The sequence below is a fragment of the Lissotriton vulgaris genome, chromosome 11 (assembly GCF_964263255.1).
Source record: "Lissotriton vulgaris chromosome 11, aLisVul1.2, whole genome shotgun sequence".
NCBI lineage: Eukaryota > Metazoa > Chordata > Amphibia > Caudata > Salamandridae > Lissotriton > Lissotriton vulgaris.
Window position 1 is genome coordinate 738,444,482 of NC_141699.1, and position 20,156 is coordinate 738,464,637.

Here is a 20,156-nt window from a genome sequence, read left to right on the forward strand (position 1 = left end):
CAATAGAATACATTTATCATGGTATTGAAATGGGTAGTAGGAAAGACAGGACTCCAGGCTGAAGGCAAAGATTGTGAGATTAAATAAACAAGGAAATTACATCAGATTTATTCATTAGTTTTATGGTGTCAGTGATCATAATATTCTCAGGTTCTCTATAGGTGAACTGATGGGGATTTGCAAGAATGAAGATGTCAGAATATGTTGTTTATAGCTTTTCTCATTCCCACTAACTGTAGCATAAACCTTCCTCCGTAAACTTATCTGATCACTTAATGGTCATTGGTGTACCATAACCTAAAAGAATTGCTGTGAGCAGGTGTGAGAAGTTGGCCTGGTATATAATGCTCACTAATTCTAGTGATCACTTTGTACCATGCCAAGCAACCCTTATGATGATGGTTGTAATTCAACCCTGTAGACCAGTTATCCTAGTGGTAACGTGGACAAAGCAGTCTTAGGCTAAACTCTGAAAGGCATGTGAAGCCAGCTGTTATACCATACACAACCCCCTTGAATACCAAATGAAAGGGACACCACACAGATATATATTGAAAATATATATTGATTTATTAACTATAAAAATCCCCTGGACTCTTTATGAGCACAGAAGCACAAGCGTTAAATCACAAGACAGTTTAAAATACACAAAAGTTGCACAATATGGATGAGCCCTAGGGGCCACCTAAACCATATACTAAGAAAGTGGTATAAGAGATACCTAGAGGAAAGTGAAGAGGCCTAGGGCCTTGGGAATCGCTGGAGCTATTCGAGACTGGCGTTAACTAAGTCGGGAAAGGCCCACGGGACTCGGGTGCAGTGTTCAAAGTGCACGCACTTCTCAATACAAAGTCTATGGTGCGTAAAAAGCACAAAGTTAGAAAGTTAGGAACCTTCCGAGTGACCTACGGAGCTGAAACTTAAAACACAGGCCCTTGGGATGTGTACCAGTGCAGGAGCACCGGCGGAGCTGAGTTACCTCACCCACAGGAAGCGGGTGCACAGGGTCGAAGATGTGTCGGGTTTCGTCACGCTGGTCGATGGTGCTTGGAGCTGAAGATGCTGCAGGCGGCTCGATGAGAAGAGTTCCGGTGGATCCAAGGGTGGATCAGAAGAGTTGAAGACCTGAAAGCAGAGGGGACAGTGTTCAAAGTCACTAGCCAGTGACTACCGTGGAACCAGATTGGAACCAGGCGATGTCGGGTGCAAACAGGCGTTGTCGGGTAGCTTCTTTCTGCAGCCACGTGGATACCCGGGGTCGAGGACGTCCAGGAGTCGGTCACGAGCTGTCCCACGTAGGCTTCTCGCTGTTGGCGGTGTCGGCGACCTGATCGGAGCAAACAGGCCTTGGCAAATGCAAGCCACGCAGAAGTTGAAAGATGCTGTTCACTCGGACCAGCAAGGTCAGAGCGGGTGCTCCTTTTCACAGGAGCTTGGGTAGGTCTGGAGCAACCAGACCTGCTGTTTAAATCTTCGGGTTCGTCGCCAAGATGGCCGCTGGCCGCGTGGCTAGTGGCCGGGATGGCGCGTCGAGTGGCACAATGCAAAAGGGCCCCACGCAGATCGTGGAGATGCTGGAGGGCTGATCTTCGGTGCAAGGGCTGCTCGGTGGTGGGGGTTCTCAATCCCCAAAGCACAACGTCGAGGATACCTCAGAAGCTGCGCAGTCAGCTTGTCGAGTGTCTTCCAAGAGGTCCGGTCCCACGTCACTCGGTGCCTCCACGGGTCCCTTCTTCGCAGGGACTGTGGATCGGGCTCTGAGAGGTCTGGGAGTCTGGTTCTTGTCGGGCTCTGGGCTCGGTCTCCGGCGGGAGGCGGCGGCAAAGCAGGCGTCGAGTCGCTGGTTGGTACCTGTGTTCACAGGGTGGTCACTCCTTGGCCACAAGGGAGATTCTTCTTCAGTCTTCTGTGCAGCAGAATGTCGAAGTCCAGTCTTCTTCTTAGTTTTAAGTTGATTTCGGGATGATCTGCTGTGCAATGGCACTGCTCCCCCTCTTATTCCCAAACTGGGGGTGGATCACCTACTAGGTCCCTCCTCTGGGAGGAACCAGGAAGGGGGGCGGTTACACCCCCTTTCCTTTGTCCAGCTCCGCGCCAGGACTGGGGCTGGAAGGCCCCAGAACCGGTTTGGGCTGGCTTATGCACAGGGACACCTTGTGTGCCCCAGGCATGTCTCAATCTATTCAGCCCTGTCCTACCCAATACACAAAACCCTGTCTGGGGTGGTGCTCGCACCTCCCCAGGCAGGAAACCCTTTGTCCAGGCCCTCCTCGCTGGAAGGACTCCCAGCAGCAGGAGGTCAGACATGTGTCTGTGGTGGCAGCATCCATTTTGTGATGCTGAGGCTCTGTTTAACTTTAACCAGGGTTAAGGCTACACACATGTCGTGTCCCTCTAGAAGGGTGGAATGCTATCCCCGTCGCCAGAACTGGCAAGGGGATAGTATTCCAATTCGTATGACACCTTACTCGACATGTTTTGATAAAGCCAAACCAAAGATAGCATTTAACCGCGAGGATTATAATGCACTTAAGAGTATATGGTATGGCAATATCCCGGAACAGCTTAGGGAGTGGTTCCCGACAGCTGCAGACAGGCTCAGCTCATGCTAGAGCACCATCTCACATATTTCCAAGCACTCTGCCTCCAGGATTGATGAGGCCTTCCATAGGAGTGGCTGATAGGAACATATGTGTCCAGTTTAGGGTTAGGCACAGACATACTGTACCTAAGTAATAGGTGATTACACCAACTTACCCCAGCTGAGTGATCAGCCAGTTGTGTCAAATATGGAGGCCAGGCCAGGGGTGGCACAATACATGCTGCAGCCCCTGGCAGGCCTTGGCTACACCTATGCCCTGGGTACCTATGGTACACTGTTACAGGGGCCTATAAGGTGAACCAATTCCAATTGTGTTATGCACCTAAGGTACATGGAGTCCATTTTAAGGAGAGAGCAATCAGCCTGGGGCCCTGAATAGCAGGATCCCAGGCCAACTAAGTCAAAAACCAGCTAAACACCAGGCAAAAAGTTTGGGGGTAACCATAGTCAGATATCCACCTTCCTACATAACCCCCCCCCAAACGAAAGGAGATAAGGCTATCCTTGACCAGGTAAGCCTATATTGCCTAAGTGGCCATATAAGGAAGTACCAGCTCTGGCTTGGTAACCCCCTGTCTCATGGTCCACTAAGCAATCCCTCACCCTAAGGGTATCGGAGGGTCTCCACCATAGGGAATCTCTACCTGTGGTGTGTCTTTGCAAAGTCAAAGGCTGGTGTTGAGATGGAGTACTGAAGTGAGTTTCCTCTGTAGGGCTCAGCTTCCTCCAATCACTCTCCACCATGTGTGCCTTTCTTTCTCTGACTGAGTTGCACTGTGCTCTCAGGGCCAACCTCTGGCTACCTAAAGCTGGAGGCTGGGTCCCTCTGTTTGGCTTACTGGAGGGACAGGTCAGGTTTGGGCCCTTAGGGTCCCAGGTTTGGCTGTGCCCAACAATATCCATCTGGGGGAGGTCCCTAACTACTTTTAAGGGGGATCCCTCAGGAGTTTTTAAAGCTTGCACCTCACTAGGGCTACTAGTTTCGGTGCCCCTAATCTGCTGATGGGGGTGCTTTATTTGACAGGGGGCCCTTTGGGTCTCACTGTCCTTCTTGTCCTCTGCAGCCCTGGGCTGAGTAAGGCAAGGTAGAGAGGGGCAGGTTACCTGCTCCAGACTGGGTCCCTCCTGAGAAGGGTCCACTGCCATCAGAGGCTCTGTCAGGCCAGGCCTAACAACCTCTGGGACAGTTCCTTCATCAGGGGTAAGATCAGTTCCCTGAGGAGGCTGATCCTTTCCTAAAGTCTGGTGGGAGGGAGATTTCTCTTCCTCCTCAATGCTCTCTGTTTGGGTGGAGTGATCCATCATTTCAGGCTTCACTACCCAGGTATCGGTTTGAGTTTGGGCTGTGGCCATCACAGCCCCACCAACCTTTTCAGGAGGAGACTCAGTTTGGGTATGGGCTGTTACTAGTACAGCCCTGCTACTCTTTCCAGGAGGGAAGTTATCTAAAGATGGGGCTGAGGTTTGCTCAGCCCTCCCAACCTTTTCAGGAAGGACATCTTGAATTGGGGTTGTAGCCATTACAGCCCCACTAACCTTTCCATGGAGATTTACCATTCTAGAATGGGTTTGCTGTTCAACCTCAGCCCAGGCTGAGATTTCCAAATCATTACCCAGTAGGCAATCTACAGGCAAGTTTGCTGACACTGCCACTCTCTTTGGGCCAGTGACACCTCCCCAGCTAAGATTGACTACTGCCATGGGATGATTGGATTCTATGCCATCAATGTTTGTCACCTGATATTTGGCATCAGGTAAAAGTTGCCTTGAGGGAACTAGACATTCAGCCACCATGGTGATGCTAGCCCCTGTGTCTCTGAAGGCCTCAACTTTCAAGCCATTGATGAGGGGCTCCTGTCTATACCTGCTCAAAGTGTTTGGGCAAGCTGTGAAATTGGCAAACCCCATGCCAGTCTCATAGACAAGAGTATCTGAGTTAGGGGACCTGGATAGGCCAGAGTCCACCTGTCCTCCAAAAGTAAACCCACCCAAATTCTTGGGGGTGCTCCCACCACCTGGGGGACCACTGCTAACAGTGACAGGAGGTGTTGGAGCCTTACCTGGAGGTATATTCTCCTTATTGCCATTCTTGGGACAACAGCTATCTGTTTTGTAATGCCCCACCTGTTTACAGGTATGACAATAAGGCTTTTTCTGGGATGTAGAAGTGTCTTGGGACCCACCCCCATTCTTGGAGTTTTGGGGCCCTGGGGAAGTCTTTTCCTTACTTTTATCCCCACCCTTCTCTTGAGGCTTGGTAGTCTCTTTCTTTTGGTCACCACCCTGGTTCTTAGGCCTGATCCTGGTTCTGACCCATTTGTCTGCCCTCCTACCCAATTCTTGTGGGGAGGTCAGATCAGAGTCAACCAGGTGCTGATGTAGAAGCTGATTTTGACAATTACTTAAGATTTGCTCTCTCATAATTAAATTATACAATCCTGTATAGTCAGAAACCTTACTTCCCAGCAACCAGCCCTCCAGAGCCTTAGTGGCACACTCAACAAATTCAGACCAGTCCTGAGTCTGTGTCTTCTGGGTGTCTCTGAACATTAACCTGTACTGTTCAGTGGTTAAGCCCAACCCATCAATCAGAGCACTCTTCAGGACCATGTAGTTTCTAGAATCCTCATCACTAACTGTGAGGAGTCTGTCTCTGCCTCTACCTTCAAAGGAGAGCCACAAGATTGCTGCCCACTGCTCCTGAGGGATCTGCTGTACCATGCAGGCTCTCTCAAGTGCAGTCATCCATTTGTGGATATCATCCCCAGCTTTGTAGGGGGGCACAATCTTACTCAGGTTTCTTGTATCAAAGGACCTGTCTTTATCCTTCTGGATATTGCTGCCACCAGTGGATCCTAATCCACTCTCTCTAGGCTGTCTTGCTCTAGCAAGTTTCTCCTTGGCCAGGGCAACCTCTAACTCTTGCCTCTGGATCCTAAGCTCAGCCTCTCTCATCTTGGCCTCATGTTCCCTTCTCTGAGGGCTAGTCATCTCCTTCCTGGAGTGACCATGAGAGCCTCTAGAGACATGGGAGGTATTGGATTCACCTGAGTGATTCCTCCTCCTCCTATGCCCCTGGTTAAGCCCACCTGGGGGTCTGAATGGGTTGTTACCAGATTCATTCCCAAGTTGGCTTAAGTTAGCCTGGTTCAGTCTACTGACCCGCACCTGACTATCTCTGTCATCATCTGACTCACTGCTTTCCACCTCCTCCTCCTCTTCTTCTTCCTCTACATCTACCTGAGGAGCTCCAGTGGTGGAGGCTTCCTCATCTACCAGGATGATAGGGGCAGGGGTGTCTACAGTGTCATCCTCTGAAGGATGGCCTCCTTCAGCATCCCCTGTGGGGTTTGCTTTAGAGGTCTTTAGAGCCTCAGACTGATCCAAGAGCTCTCTTAGGTGGTCTGTAGTAGGGGAAGGCCCTGTCTTCAGACCCCTTAAGACACAAAGCTGTCTTAATTCCTTAAAGGGAAAAATAGCAAACTGGGATGGTGCCCTTGGAGGGTCACTCTCAACAGGAGTAAGTCCACTGGACCCCTCTGTTCCAGACATTGCTCTAGTGTGGGTGGATGTGTTGCAATCTACCTACACTGGTGTTTACCTACTAAACCTATCTAGTAGTTGTAGCTAGGGTGTGCTACTCCCTTTACTCTACAACAACTAAGTTCAGTAGAACTTAAGTATACTAGTCTTGTTTTATATGTACCTAGCAGGTACCTGTATGATCTTTCAAATGATAATCTCAAAGATTGTAATGGTAAAACAACAGCAAGCTCAGATCCCAATCCGCTGCTCACCAATGTGAGAAGTTGGCCTGGTATATAATGCTCACTAATTCTAGTGATCACTTTGTACCATGCCAAGCAACCCTTATGATGATGGTTGTAATTCAACCCTGTAGACCAGTTATCCTAGTGGTAACGTGGACAAAGCAGTCTTAGGCTAAACTCTGAAAGGCATGTGAAGCCAGCTGTTATACCATACACAACCCCCTTGAATACCAAATGAAAGGGACACCACACAGATATATATTGAAAATATATATTGATTTATTAACTATAAAAATCCCCTGGACTCTTTATGAGCACAGAAGCACAAGCGTTAAATCACAAGACAGTTTAAAATACACAAAAGTTGCACAATATGGATGAGCCCTAGGGGCCACCTAAACCATATACTAAGAAAGTGGTATAAGAGATACCTAGAGGAAAGTGAAGAGGCCTAGGGCCTTGGGAATCGCTGGAGCTATTCGAGACTGGCGTTAACTAAGTCGGGAAAGGCCCACGGGACTCGGGTGCAGTGTTCAAAGTGCACGCACTTCTCAATACAAAGTCTATGGTGCGTAAAAAGCACAAAGTTAGAAAGTTAGGAACCTTCCGAGTGACCTACGGAGCTGAAACTTAAAACACAGGCCCTTGGGATGTGTACCAGTGCAGGAGCACCGGCGGAGCTGAGTTACCTCACCCACAGGAAGCGGGTGCACAGGGTCGAAGATGTGTCGGGTTTCGTCACGCTGGTCGATGGTGCTTGGAGCTGAAGATGCTGCAGGCGGCTCGATGAGAAGAGTTCCGGTGGATCCAAGGGTGGATCAGAAGAGTTGAAGACCTGAAAGCAGAGGGGACAGTGTTCAAAGTCACTAGCCAGTGACTACCGTGGAACCAGATTGGAACCAGGCGATGTCGGGTGCAAACAGGCGTTGTCGGGTAGCTTCTTTCTGCAGCCACGTGGATACCCGGGGTCGAGGACGTCCAGGAGTCGGTCACGAGCTGTCCCACGTAGGCTTCTCGCTGTTGGCGGTGTCGGCGACCTGATCGGAGCAAACAGGCCTTGGCAAATGCAAGCCACGCAGAAGTTGAAAGATGCTGTTCACTCGGACCAGCAAGGTCAGAGCGGGTGCTCCTTTTCACAGGAGCTTGGGTAGGTCTGGAGCAACCAGACCTGCTGTTTAAATCTTCGGGTTCGTCACCAAGATGGCCGCTGGCCGCGTGGCTAGTGGCCGGGATGGCGCGTCGAGTGGCACAATGCAAAAGGGCCCCACGCAGATCGTGGAGATGCTGGAGGGCTGATCTTCGGTGCAAGGGCTGCTCGGTGGTGGGGGTTCTCAATCCCCAAAGCACAACGTCGAGGATACCTCAGAAGCTGCGCAGTCAGCTTGTCGAGTGTCTTCCAAGAGGTCCGGTCCCACGTCACTCGGTGCCTCCACGGGTCCCTTCTTCGCAGGGACTGTGGATCGGGCTCTGAGAGGTCTGGGAGTCTGGTTCTTGTCGGGCTCTGGGCTCGGTCTCCGGCGGGAGGCGGCGGCAAAGCAGGCGTCGAGTCGCTGGTTGGTACCTGTGTTCACAGGGTGGTCACTCCTTGGCCACAAGGGAGATTCTTCTTCAGTCTTCTGTGCAGCAGAATGTCGAAGTCCAGTCTTCTTCTTAGTTTTAAGTTGATTTCGGGATGATCTGCTGTGCAATGGCACTGCTCCCCCTCTTATTCCCAAACTGGGGGTGGATCACCTACTAGGTCCCTCCTCTGGGAGGAACCAGGAAGGGGGGCGGTTACACCCCCTTTCCTTTGTCCAGCTCCGCGCCAGGACTGGGGCTGGAAGGCCCCAGAACCGGTTTGGGCTGGCTTATGCACAGGGACACCTTGTGTGCCCCAGGCATGTCTCAATCTATTCAGCCCTGTCCTACCCAATACACAAAACCCTGTCTGGGGTGGTGCTCGCACCTCCCCAGGCAGGAAACCCTTTGTCCAGGCCCTCCTCGCTGGAAGGACTCCCAGCAGCAGGAGGTCAGACATGTGTCTGTGGTGGCAGCATCCATTTTGTGATGCTGAGGCTCTGTTTAACTTTAACCAGGGTTAAGGCTACACACATGTCGTGTCCCTCTAGAAGGGTGGAATGCTATCCCCGTCGCCAGAACTGGCAAGGGGATAGTATTCCAATTCGTATGACACCTTACTCGACATGTTTTGATAAAGCCAAACCAAAGATAGCATTTAACCGCGAGGATTATAATGCACTTAAGAGTATATGGTATGGCAATATCCCGGAACAGCTTAGGGAGTGGTTCCCGACAGCTGCAGACAGGCTCAGCTCATGCTAGAGCACCATCTCACATATTTCCAAGCACTCTGCCTCCAGGATTGATGAGGCCTTCCATAGGAGTGGCTGATAGGAACATATGTGTCCAGTTTAGGGTTAGGCACAGACATACTGTACCTAAGTAAGAGGTGATTACACCAACTTACCCCAGCTGAGTGATCAGCCAGTTGTGTCAAATATGGAGGCCAGGCCAGGGGTGGCACAATACATGCTGCAGCCCCTGGCAGGCCTTGGCTACACCTATGCCCTGGGTACCTATGGTACACTGTTACAGGGGCCTATAAGGTGAACCAATTCCAATTGTGTTATGCACCTAAGGTACATGGAGTCCATTTTAAGGAGAGAGCAATCAGCCTGGGGCCCTGAATAGCAGGATCCCAGGCCAACTAAGTCAAAAACCAGCTAAACACCAGGCAAAAAGTTTGGGGGTAACCATAGTCAGATATCCACCTTCCTACAGCAGGGTACGCTGTTGCTTTGGTAGCAATGAGATCTTTTTATCTACATTCTAATATAGGTGCTAGGGTTGTGTAGAGAGTGGTAGGAAATGAGGATTAAGATTGACAGGTATGCTAGGTTGAAAATTATATTGAAATTTGAATTCTTTTTGAGCTGTGGATTTTTAAATATTATAGACGTCATAGTACTGATTAATAACCCTTTATCAAAATCTGTTTGTTGTTGTGTTGCATTAGTTTGGGAATATTCAGGTTCTGTTAATAGACTAACAGTTGACTTTTCCATTTGCAGAATATATTGAATGACCAGCAGAGGCAGTGTTGCAGAAGATGATTTCTCTGAGTTGCTGAACCCAAAACAAAACAAAATAAAAAAAGTTCAGCAGCTTTCGGCTCGATTTACCAGTTTACATGGTGAGTCAAACTCTCAATTAACCATTTTGCTTGTCCTTAAAAGAAGTTCAATGCATCTGATGGCTCTCAGCTCCTTTTAGTGGGGTATTACGCTAGAATATTATTTGTCAAGACTGCAGAGATATGGATGGCGCCATTGGAATCAGGATAGCTTTTCTAAAATGTTGATTGTCTACAAGGCTGACAATCCTACTTTAAATACTTGTTCTAACAATATGTCAACAGAGAAAATTAGTGTCTTTGAGGTTGAAATGAGGTGTCTTATAGTGGGGCAATCGACTTACTCTCGCATGGAGGGAAGCTAATTTAACCTTCCTACCTTCACACTGCATGTGTGACTCTTATACTCAAGAAGGATTTCTCTTTAGGAGACTCTGTGTTCTTGTACCTCCAGACCCCTTTCAAAACAGGAGCCCAATGCTTTCAATATTGCAGAGTCCTTTCCCATTACACCTCCCACTTGGCTTGCAGTCATAATTACAGATCGTTACCTAGTGCGGAATTCCTAATGCCTCATTGTTCTGTGTAATTGTCACCCATGGCAATTGGTCAAATGGTGCCCTGACATCATAATGCTACTGCAGGATGTCATCTGACATGATGGCAAGCAATAGAATACATTTATCATGGTATTGAAATGGGTAGTAGGAAAGACAGGACTCCAGGCTGAAGGCAAAGATTGTGAGATTAAATAAACAAGGAAATTACATCAGATTTATTCATTAGTTTTATGGTGTCGGTGATCATAATATTCTCAGGTTCTCTATAGGTGAACTGATGGGGATTTGCAAGAATGAAGATGTCAGAATATGTTGTTTATAGCTTTTCTCATTCCCACTAACTGTAGCATAAACCTTCCTCCGTAAACTTATCAGATCACTTAATGGTCATTGGTGTACCATGACCTAAAAGAATTGCTGTGAGCAGGGTACGCTGTTGCTTTGGTAGCAATGAGATCTTTTTATCTACATTCTAATATAGGTGCTAGGGTTGTGTAGAGAGTGGTAGGAAATGAGGATTAAGATTGACAGGTATGCTAGGTTGAAAATAATAATGAGATTTGAATTCTTTTTGAGCTGTGGATTTTCAAATATTATAGACGTCATAGTACTGATTAATAACCCTTTATCAAAATCTGTTTGTTGTTGTGTTGCATTAGTTTGGGAATATTCAGGTTCTGTTAATAGACTAACAGTGGACTTTTCCATTTGCAGAATATATTGAATGACCAGCAGAGGCAGTGTTGCAGAAGATGATTTCTCTGAGTTGCTGAACCCAAAACAAAACAAAAAAAAAAGTTCAGCAGCTTTCGGCTCGATTTACCAGTTTACATGGTGAGTCAAACTCTCAATTTACCATTTTGCTTGTCCTTAAAAGAAGTTCAATGCATCTGATGGCTCTCAGCTCCTTTTAGTGGGGTATTACGCTAGAATATTATTTGTCAAGACTGCAGAGATATGGATGGCGCCAGTGGAATCAGGATAGCTTTTCTAAAATGTTGATTGTCTACAAGGCTGACAATCCTACTTTAAATACTTGTTCTAACAATATGTCAACAGAGAAAATTAGTGTCTTTGAGGTTGAAATGAGGTGTCTTATAGTGGGGCAATTGACTTACTCTCGCATGGAGGGAAGCTAATTTAACCTTCCTACCTTCACACTGCATGTGTGACTCTTATACTCAAGAAGGATTTCTCTTTAGGAGACTCTGTGTTCTTGTACCTCCATACCCCTTTCAAAACAGGAGCCCAATGCTTTCAATATTGCAGAGTCCTTTCCCATTACACCTCCCACTTGGCTTGCAGTCATAATTACAGATCGTTACCTAGTGCGGAATTCCTAATGCCTCATTGTTCTGTGTAATTGTCACCCATGGCAATTGGTCAAATGGTGCCCTGACATCATAATGCTACTGCAGGATGTCATATGACATGATGGCAAGCAATAGAATACATTTATCATGGTATTGAAATGGGTAGTAGGAAAGACAGGACTCCAGGCTGAAGGCAAAGATTGTGAGATTAAATAAACAAGGAAATTACATCAGATTTATTCATTAGTTTTATGGTGTCGGTGATCATAATATTCTCAGGTTCTCTATAGGTGAACTGATGGGGATTTGCAAGAATGAAGATGTCAGAATATGTTGTTTATAGCTTTTCTCATTCCCACTAACTGTAGCATAAACCTTCCTCCGTAAACTTATCAGATCACTTAATGGTCATTGGTGTACCATAACCTAAACGAATTGCTGTGAGCAAGGTACACTGTCACTTGGATAGCAATGAGATCTTTTTATATACATTCTAATATAGGTGCTAGGGTTATGTAGAGAGTGGTAGGAAATGAGGATTAAGATTGACAGGTATGCTAGGTTGAAAATAATATTGAAATTTGAATTCTTTTTGAGCTGTGGATTTTTAAATATTATAGACGTCATAGTACTGATTAATAACCCTTTATCAAAATCTGTTTGTTGTTGTGTTGCATTAGTTTGGGAATATTCAGGTTCTGTTAATAGACTAACAGTGGACTTTTCCATTTGCAGAATATATTGAATGACCAGCAGAGGCAGTGTTGCAGAAGACGATTTCTCTGAGTTGCTGAACCCAAAACAAAACAAAAAAAAAGTTCAGCAGCTTTCGGCTCGATTTACCTGTTTACATGGTGAGTCAAACTCTCAATTTACCATTTTGCTTGTCCTTAAAAGAAGTTCAATGCATCTGATGGCTCTCAGCTCCTTTTAGTGGGGTATTACGCAAGAATATTATTTGTCAAGACTGAAGAGATATGGATGGCACCATGGTCATCAGGATAGCTTTTCAAAGATGTTGATTGTCTACAAGGCTGACAATCCTACTTTAAATACTTGTTCTAACAATATGTCAACAGAGAAAATTAGTGTCTTTGAGGTTGAAATGAGGTGTCTTATAGTGGGGCAATCGACTTACTCTCGCATGGAGGGAAGCTAATTTAACCTTCCTACCTTCACACTGTATGTGTGACTCTTATACTCAAGAAGGATTTCTCTTTAGGAGACTCTGTTTTCTTGTACCTCCAGACCCCTTTCAAAACAGGAGCCCATTGCTTTCAATATTGCAGAGTCCTTTCCCATTACACCTCCCACTTTGCTTGCAGTCATAATTACAGATCGTTACCTAGTGCGGAATTCCTAATGCCTCATTGTTCTGTGTAATTGTCACCCATGGTAATTGGTCAAATGGTGCCCTGACATCATAATGTTACTGCAGGATGTCATCTGACATGAGGGCAAGCAATAGAATACATTTATCATGGTATTGAAATGGGTAGTAGGAAAGACAGGACTCCAGGCTGAAGGCAAAGATTGTGAGATGAAATAAACAAGGAAATTACATGAGATTTATTCATTAGTTTTATGGTGTCGGTGATCATAATATTCTCAGGTTCTCTCTAGGTGAACTGATAGGGATTTGCAAGAATGAAGATGTCAGAATATGTTGTTTATAGCTTTTCTCATTCCCACTAACTGTAGCAGAAACCTTCCTCAGTAAACTTATCAGATCACTTAATGGACATTGGTGTACCATAACCTAAAAGAATTGCTGTGAGCAGGGTACGCTGTTGCTTTGGTAGCAATGAGATCTTTTTATCTACATTCTAATATAGGTGCTAGGGTTGTGTAGAGAGTGGTAGGAAAGGAGGATTAAGATTGACAGGTATGCTAGGTTGAAAATAATATTGAGATTTGAATTATTTTTGAGCTGTGGATTTTCAAATATTATAGACGGCATAGTACTGATTAATAACCCTTAATCAAAATCTGTTTGTTTTTGTGTTGCATTAGTTTGGGAATATTCAGGTTCTGTTAATAGACTAACAGTGGACTTTTCCATTTGCAGAATATATTGAATGACCAGCAGAGGCAGTGTTGCAGAAGACGATTTCTCTGAGTTGCTGAACCCAAAACAAAACAAAAAAAAAGTTCAGCAGCTTTCGGCTCGATTTACCTGTTTACATGGTGAGTCAAACTCTCAATTTACCATTTTGCTTGTCCTTAAAAGAAGTTCAATGCATCTGATGGCTCTCAGCTCCTTTTAGTGGGGTATTACGCAAGAATATTATTTGTCAAGACTGAAGAGATATGGATGGCACCATGGTCATCAGGATAGCTTTTCAAAGATGTTGATTGTCTACAAGGCTGACAATCCTACTTTAAATACTTGTTCTAACAATATGTCAACAGAGAAAATTAGTGTCTTTGAGGTTGAAATGAGGTGTCTTATAGTGGGGCAATCGACTTACTCTCGCATGGAGGGAAGCTAATTTAACCTTCCTACCTTCACACTGTATGTGTGACTCTTATACTCAAGAAGGATTTCTCTTTAGGAGACTCTGTGTTCTTGTACCTCCAGACCCCTTTCAAAACAGGAGCCCATTGCTTTCAATATTGCAGAGTCCTTTCCCATTACACCTCCCACTTTGCTTGCAGTCATAATTACAGATCGTTACCTAGTGCGGAATTCCTAATGCCTCATTGTTCTGTGTAATTGTCACCCATGGTAATTGGTCAAATGGTGCCCTGACATCATAATGTTACTGCAGGATGTCATCTGACATGAGGGCAAGCAATAGAATACATTTATCATGGTATTGAAATGGGTAGTAGGAAAGACAGGACTCCAGGCTGAAGGCAAAGATTGTGAGATGAAATAAACAAGGAAATTACATGAGATTTATTCATTAGTTTTATGGTGTCGGTGATCATAATATTCTCAGGTTCTCTCTAGGTGAACTGATAGGGATTTGCAAGAATGAAGATGTCAGAATATGTTGTTTATAGCTTTTCTCATTCCCACTAACTGTAGCAGAAACCTTCCTCAGTAAACTTATCAGATCACTTAATGGACATTGGTGTACCATAACCTAAAAGAATTGCTGTGAGCAGGGTACGCTGTTGCTTTGGTAGCAATGAGATCTTTTTATCTACATTCTAATATAGGTGCTAGGGTTGTGTAGAGAGTGGTAGGAAATGAGGATTAAGATTGACAGGTATGCTAGGTTGAAAATAATATTGAAATTTGAATTCTTTTTGAGCTGTGGATTTTTAAATATTATAGACGTCATAGTACTGATTAATAACCCTTTATCAAAATCTGTTTGTTGTTGTGTTGCATTAGTTTGGGAATATTCAGGTTCTGTTAATAGACTAACAGTGGACTTTTCCATTTGCAGAATATATTGAATGACCAGCAGAGGCAGTGTTGCAGAATATGATTTCTCTGAGTTGCTGAACCCAAAACAAAAAAAAAGTTCAGTAGCTTTCGGCTCGATATACCAGTTTACATGGTGAGTCAAACTCTCAATTTACCATTTTGCTTGTCCTTAAAAAAAGTTCAACGCATCTGATGGCTCTCAGCTCCTTTTAGTGGGGTATTACGCAAGAATATTATTTGTCAAGACTGAAGCGATATGGATGGCGCCATGGTCATCAGGATAGCTTTTCAAAGATGTTGATTGTCTACAAGGCTGACAATCCTACTTTAAATACTTGTTCTAACAATATGTCAACAGAGAAAATTTGTGTCTTTGAGGTTGAAATGAGGTGTCTTATATTGGAGCAATTGACTTACTCTCGCATGGAGGGAAGCTAATTTAACCTTCCTACCTTCACACTGCATGTGTGACTCTTATACTCAAGAAGGATTTCTCTTTAGGAGACTCTGTGTTCTTGTACCTCCAGACCCCTTTCAAAACAGGAGCCCAATGCTTTCAATATTGCAGAGTCCTTTCCCATTACACCTCCCACTTGGCTTGCAGTCATAATTACAGATCGTTACCTAATGCGGAATTCCTAATGCCTCATTGTTCTGTGTAATTGTCACACATGGCAATTGGTCAAATGGTGCCCTGACATCATAATGCTACTGCAGGATGTCATCTGACATGAGGGCAAGCAATAGAATACATTTATCATGGTATTGAAATGGGTAGTAGGAAAGACAGGACTCCAGGCTGAAGGCAAAGATTGTGAGATTAAATAAACAAGGAAATTACATGAGATTTATTCATTAGTTTTATGGTGTCGGTGATCATAATATTCTCAGGTTCTCTATAGGTGAACTGATATGGATTTGCAAGAATGAAGATGTCAGAATATGTTGTTTATAGCTTTTCTCATTCCCACTAGCTGTAGCAGAAACCTTCCTCCGTAAACTTATCAGATCAATTAATGGTCATTGGTGTACCATAACCTAAAAGAATTGCTGTGAGCAGGGTACGCTGTTGCTTTGGTAGCAATGAGATCTTTTTATCTACATTCTAATATAGGTGCTAGGGTTGTGTAGAGAGTGGTAGGAAAGGAGGATTAAGATTGACAGGTATGCTAGGTTGAAAATAATATTGAGATTTGAATTATTTTTGAGCTGTGGATTTTCAAATATTATAGACGGCATAGTACTGATTAATAACCCTTAATCAAAATCTGTTTGTTTTTGTGTTGCATTAGTTTGGGAATATTCAGGTTCTGTTAATAGACTAACAGTGGACTTTTCCATTTGCAGAATATATTGAATGACCAGCAGAGGCAGTGTTGCAGAAGACGATTTCTCTGAGTTGCTGAACCCAAAACAAAACAAAAAAAAAGTTCAGCAGCTTTCGGCTCGATTTACCTGTTTACATGGTGAGTCAAACTCTCAATTTACCATTTTGCTTGTCCTTAAAAGAAGTTCAATGCATCTGATGGCTCTCAGCTCCTTTTAGTGGGGTATTACGCAAGAATATTATTTGTCAAGACTGAAGAGATATGGATGGCACCATGGTCATCAGGATAGCTTTTCAAAGATGTTGATTGTCTACAAGGCTGACAATCCTACTTTAAATACTTGTTCTAACAATATGTCAACAGAGAAAATTAGTGTCTTTGAGGTTGAAATGAGGTGTCTTATAGTAGGGCAATCGACTTACTCTCGCATGGAGGGAAGCTAATTTAACCTTCCTACCTTCACACTACATGTGTGACTCTTATACTCAAGAAGGATTTCTCTTTAGGAGACTCTGTGTTCTTGTACCTCCAGACCCCTTTCAAAACAGGAGCCCAATGCTTTCAATATTGCAGAGTCCTTTCCCATTACACCTCCCACTTGGCTTGCAGTCATAATTACAGATCGTTACCTAGTGCGGAATTCCTAATGCCTCATTGTTCTGTGTAATTGTCACCCATGGCAATTGGTCAAATGGTGCTCTGACATCATAATGCTACTGCAGGATGTCATCTGACATGAGGGCAAGCAATAGAATACATTTATCATGGTATTGAAATGGGTAGTAGGAAAGACAGGACTCCAGGCTGAAGGCAAAGATTGTGAGATTAAATAAACAAGGAAATTACATGAGATTTATTCATTAGTTTTATGGTGTCGGTGATCATAATATTCTCAGGTTCTCTATAGGTGAACTGATAGGGATTTGCAAGAATGAAGATGTCAGAATATGTTGTTTATAGCTTTTCTCATTCCCACTAACTGTAGCATAAACCTTCCTCCGTAAACTTATCAGATCACTTAATGGTCATTGGTGTACCATAACCTAAACAAATTGCTGTGAGCAGGGTACGCTGTTGCTTTGGTAGCAATGAGATCTTTTTATCTACATTCTAATATAGGTGCTAGGGTTGTGTAGAGAGTGGTAGGAAAGGAGGATTAAGATTGACAGGTATGCTAGGTTGAAAATAATATTGAGATTTGAATTATTTTTGAACTGTGGATTTTCAAATATTATAGACGGCATAGTACTGATTAATAACCCTTAATCAAAATCTGTTTGTTTTTGTGTTGCATTAGTTTGGGAATATTCAGGTTCTGTTAATAGACTAACAGTGGACTTTTCCATTTGCAGAATATATTGAATGACCAGCAGAGGCAGTGTTGCAGAAGACGATTTCTCTGAGTTGCTGAACCCAAAACAAAACAAAAAAAAAGTTCAGCAGCTTTCGGCTCGATTTACCTGTTTACATGGTGAGTCAAACTCTCAATTTACCATTTTGCTTGTCCTTAAAAGAAGTTCAATGCATCTGATGGCTCTCAGCTCCTTTTAGTGGGGTATTACACAAGAATATTATTTGTCAAGACTGAAGAGATATGGATGGCACCATGGTCATCAGGATAGCTTTTCAAAGATGTTGATTGTCTACAAGGCTGACAATCCTACTTTAAATACTTGTTCTAACAATATGTCAACAGAGAAAATTAGTGTCTTTGAGGTTGAAATGAGGTGTCTTATAGTGGGGCAATCGACTTACTCTCGCATGGAGGGAAGCTAATTTAACCTTCCTACCTTCACACTGTATGTGTGACTCTTATACTCAAGAAGGATTTCTCTTTAGGAGACTCTGTGTTCTTGTACCTCCAGACCCCTTTCAAAACAGGAGCCCAATGCTTTCAATATTGCAGAGTCCTTTCCCATTACACCTCCCACTTGGCTTGCAGTCATAATTACAGATCGTTACCTAGTGCGGAATTCCTAATGCCTCATTGTTCTGTGTAATTGTCACCCATGGCAATTGGTCAAATGGTGCTCTGACATCATAATGCTACTGCAGGATGTCATCTGACATGAGGGCAAGCAATAGAATACATTTATCATGGTATTGAAATGGGTAGTAGGAAAGACAGGACTCCAGGCTGAAGGCAAAGATTGTGAGATTAAATAAACAAGGAAATTACATGAGATTTATTCATTAGTTTTATGGTGTCGGTGATCATAATATTCTCAGGTTCTCTATAGGTGAACTGATAGGGATTTGCAAGAATGAAGATGTCAGAATATGTTGTTTATAGCTTTTCTCATTCCCACTAACTGTAGCATAAACCTTCCTCCGTAAACTTATCAGATCACTTAATGGTCATTGGTGTACCATAACCTAAACAAATTGCTGTGAGCAGGGTACGCTGTTGCTTTGGTAGCAATGAGATCTTTTTATCTACATTCTAATATAGGTGCTAGGGTTGTGTAGAGAGTGGTAGGAAAGGAGGATTAAGATTGACAGGTATGCTAGGTTGAAAATAATATTGAGATTTGAATTATTTTTGAGCTGTGGATTTTCAAATATTATAGACGGCATAGTACTGATTAATAACCCTTAATCAAAATCTGTTTGTTTTTGTGTTGCATTAGTTTGGGAATATTCAGGTTCTGTTAATAGACTAACAGTGGACTTTTCCATTTGCAGAATATATTGAATGACCAGCAGAGGCAGTGTTGCAGAAGACGATTTCTCTGAGTTGCTGAACCCAAAACAAAACAAAAAAAAAGTTCAGCAGCTTTCGGCTCGATTTACCTGTTTACATGGTGAGTCAAACTCTCAATTTACCATTTTGCTTGTCCTTAAAAGAAGTTCAATGCATCTGATGGCTCTCAGCTCCTTTTAGTGGGGTATTACGCAAGAATATTATTTGTCAAGACTGAAGAGATATGGATGGCACCATGGTCATCAGGATAGCTTTTCAAAGATGTTGATTGTCTACAAGGCTGACAATCCTACTTTAAATACTTGTTCTAACAATATGTCAACAGAGAAAATTAGTGTCTTTGAGGTTGAAATGAGGTGTCTTATAGTGGGGCAATCGACTTACTCTCGCATGGAGGGAAGCTAATTTAACCTTCCTACCTTCACACTGTATGTGTGACTCTTATACTCAAGAAGGATTTCTCTTTAGGAGACTCTGTGTTCTTGTACCTCCAGACCCCTTTCAAAACAGGAGCCCATTGCTTTCAATATTGCAGAGTCCTTTCCCATTACACCTCCCACTTTGCTTGCAGTCATAATTACAGATCGTTACCTAGTGCGGAATTCCTAATGCCTCATTGTTCTGTGTAATTGTCACCCATGGTAATTGGTCAAATGGTGCCCTGACATCATAATGTTACTGCAGGATGTCATCTGACATGAGGGCAAGCAATAGAATACATTTATCATGGTATTGAAATGGGTAGTAGGAAAGACAGGACTCCAGGCTGAAGGCAAAGATTGTGAGATGAAATAAACAAGGAAATTACATGAGATTTATTCATTAGTTTTATGGTGTCGGTGATCATAATATTCTCAGGTTCTCTCTAGGTGAACTGATAGGGATTTGCAAGAATGAAGATGTCAGAATATGTTGTTTATAGCTTTTCTCATTCCCACTAACTGTAGCAGAAACCTTCCTCAGTAAACTTATCAGATCACTTAATGGACATTGGTGTACCATAACCTAAAAGAATTGCTGTGAGCAGGGTACGCTGTTGCTTTGGTAGCAATGAGATCTTTTTATCTACATTCTAATATAGGTGCTAGGGTTGTGTAGAGAGTGGTAGGAAATGAGGATTAAGATTGACAGGTATGCTAGGTTGAAAATAATATTGAAATTTGAATTATTTTTGAGCTGTGGATTTTTAAATATTATAGACGTCATAGTACTGATTAATAACCCTTTATCAAAATCTGTTTGTTGTTGTGTTGCATTAGTTTGGGAATATTCAGGTTCTGTTAATAGACTAACAGTGGACTTTTCCATTTGCAGAATATATTGAATGACCAGCAGAGGCAGTGTTGCAGAATATGATTTCTCTG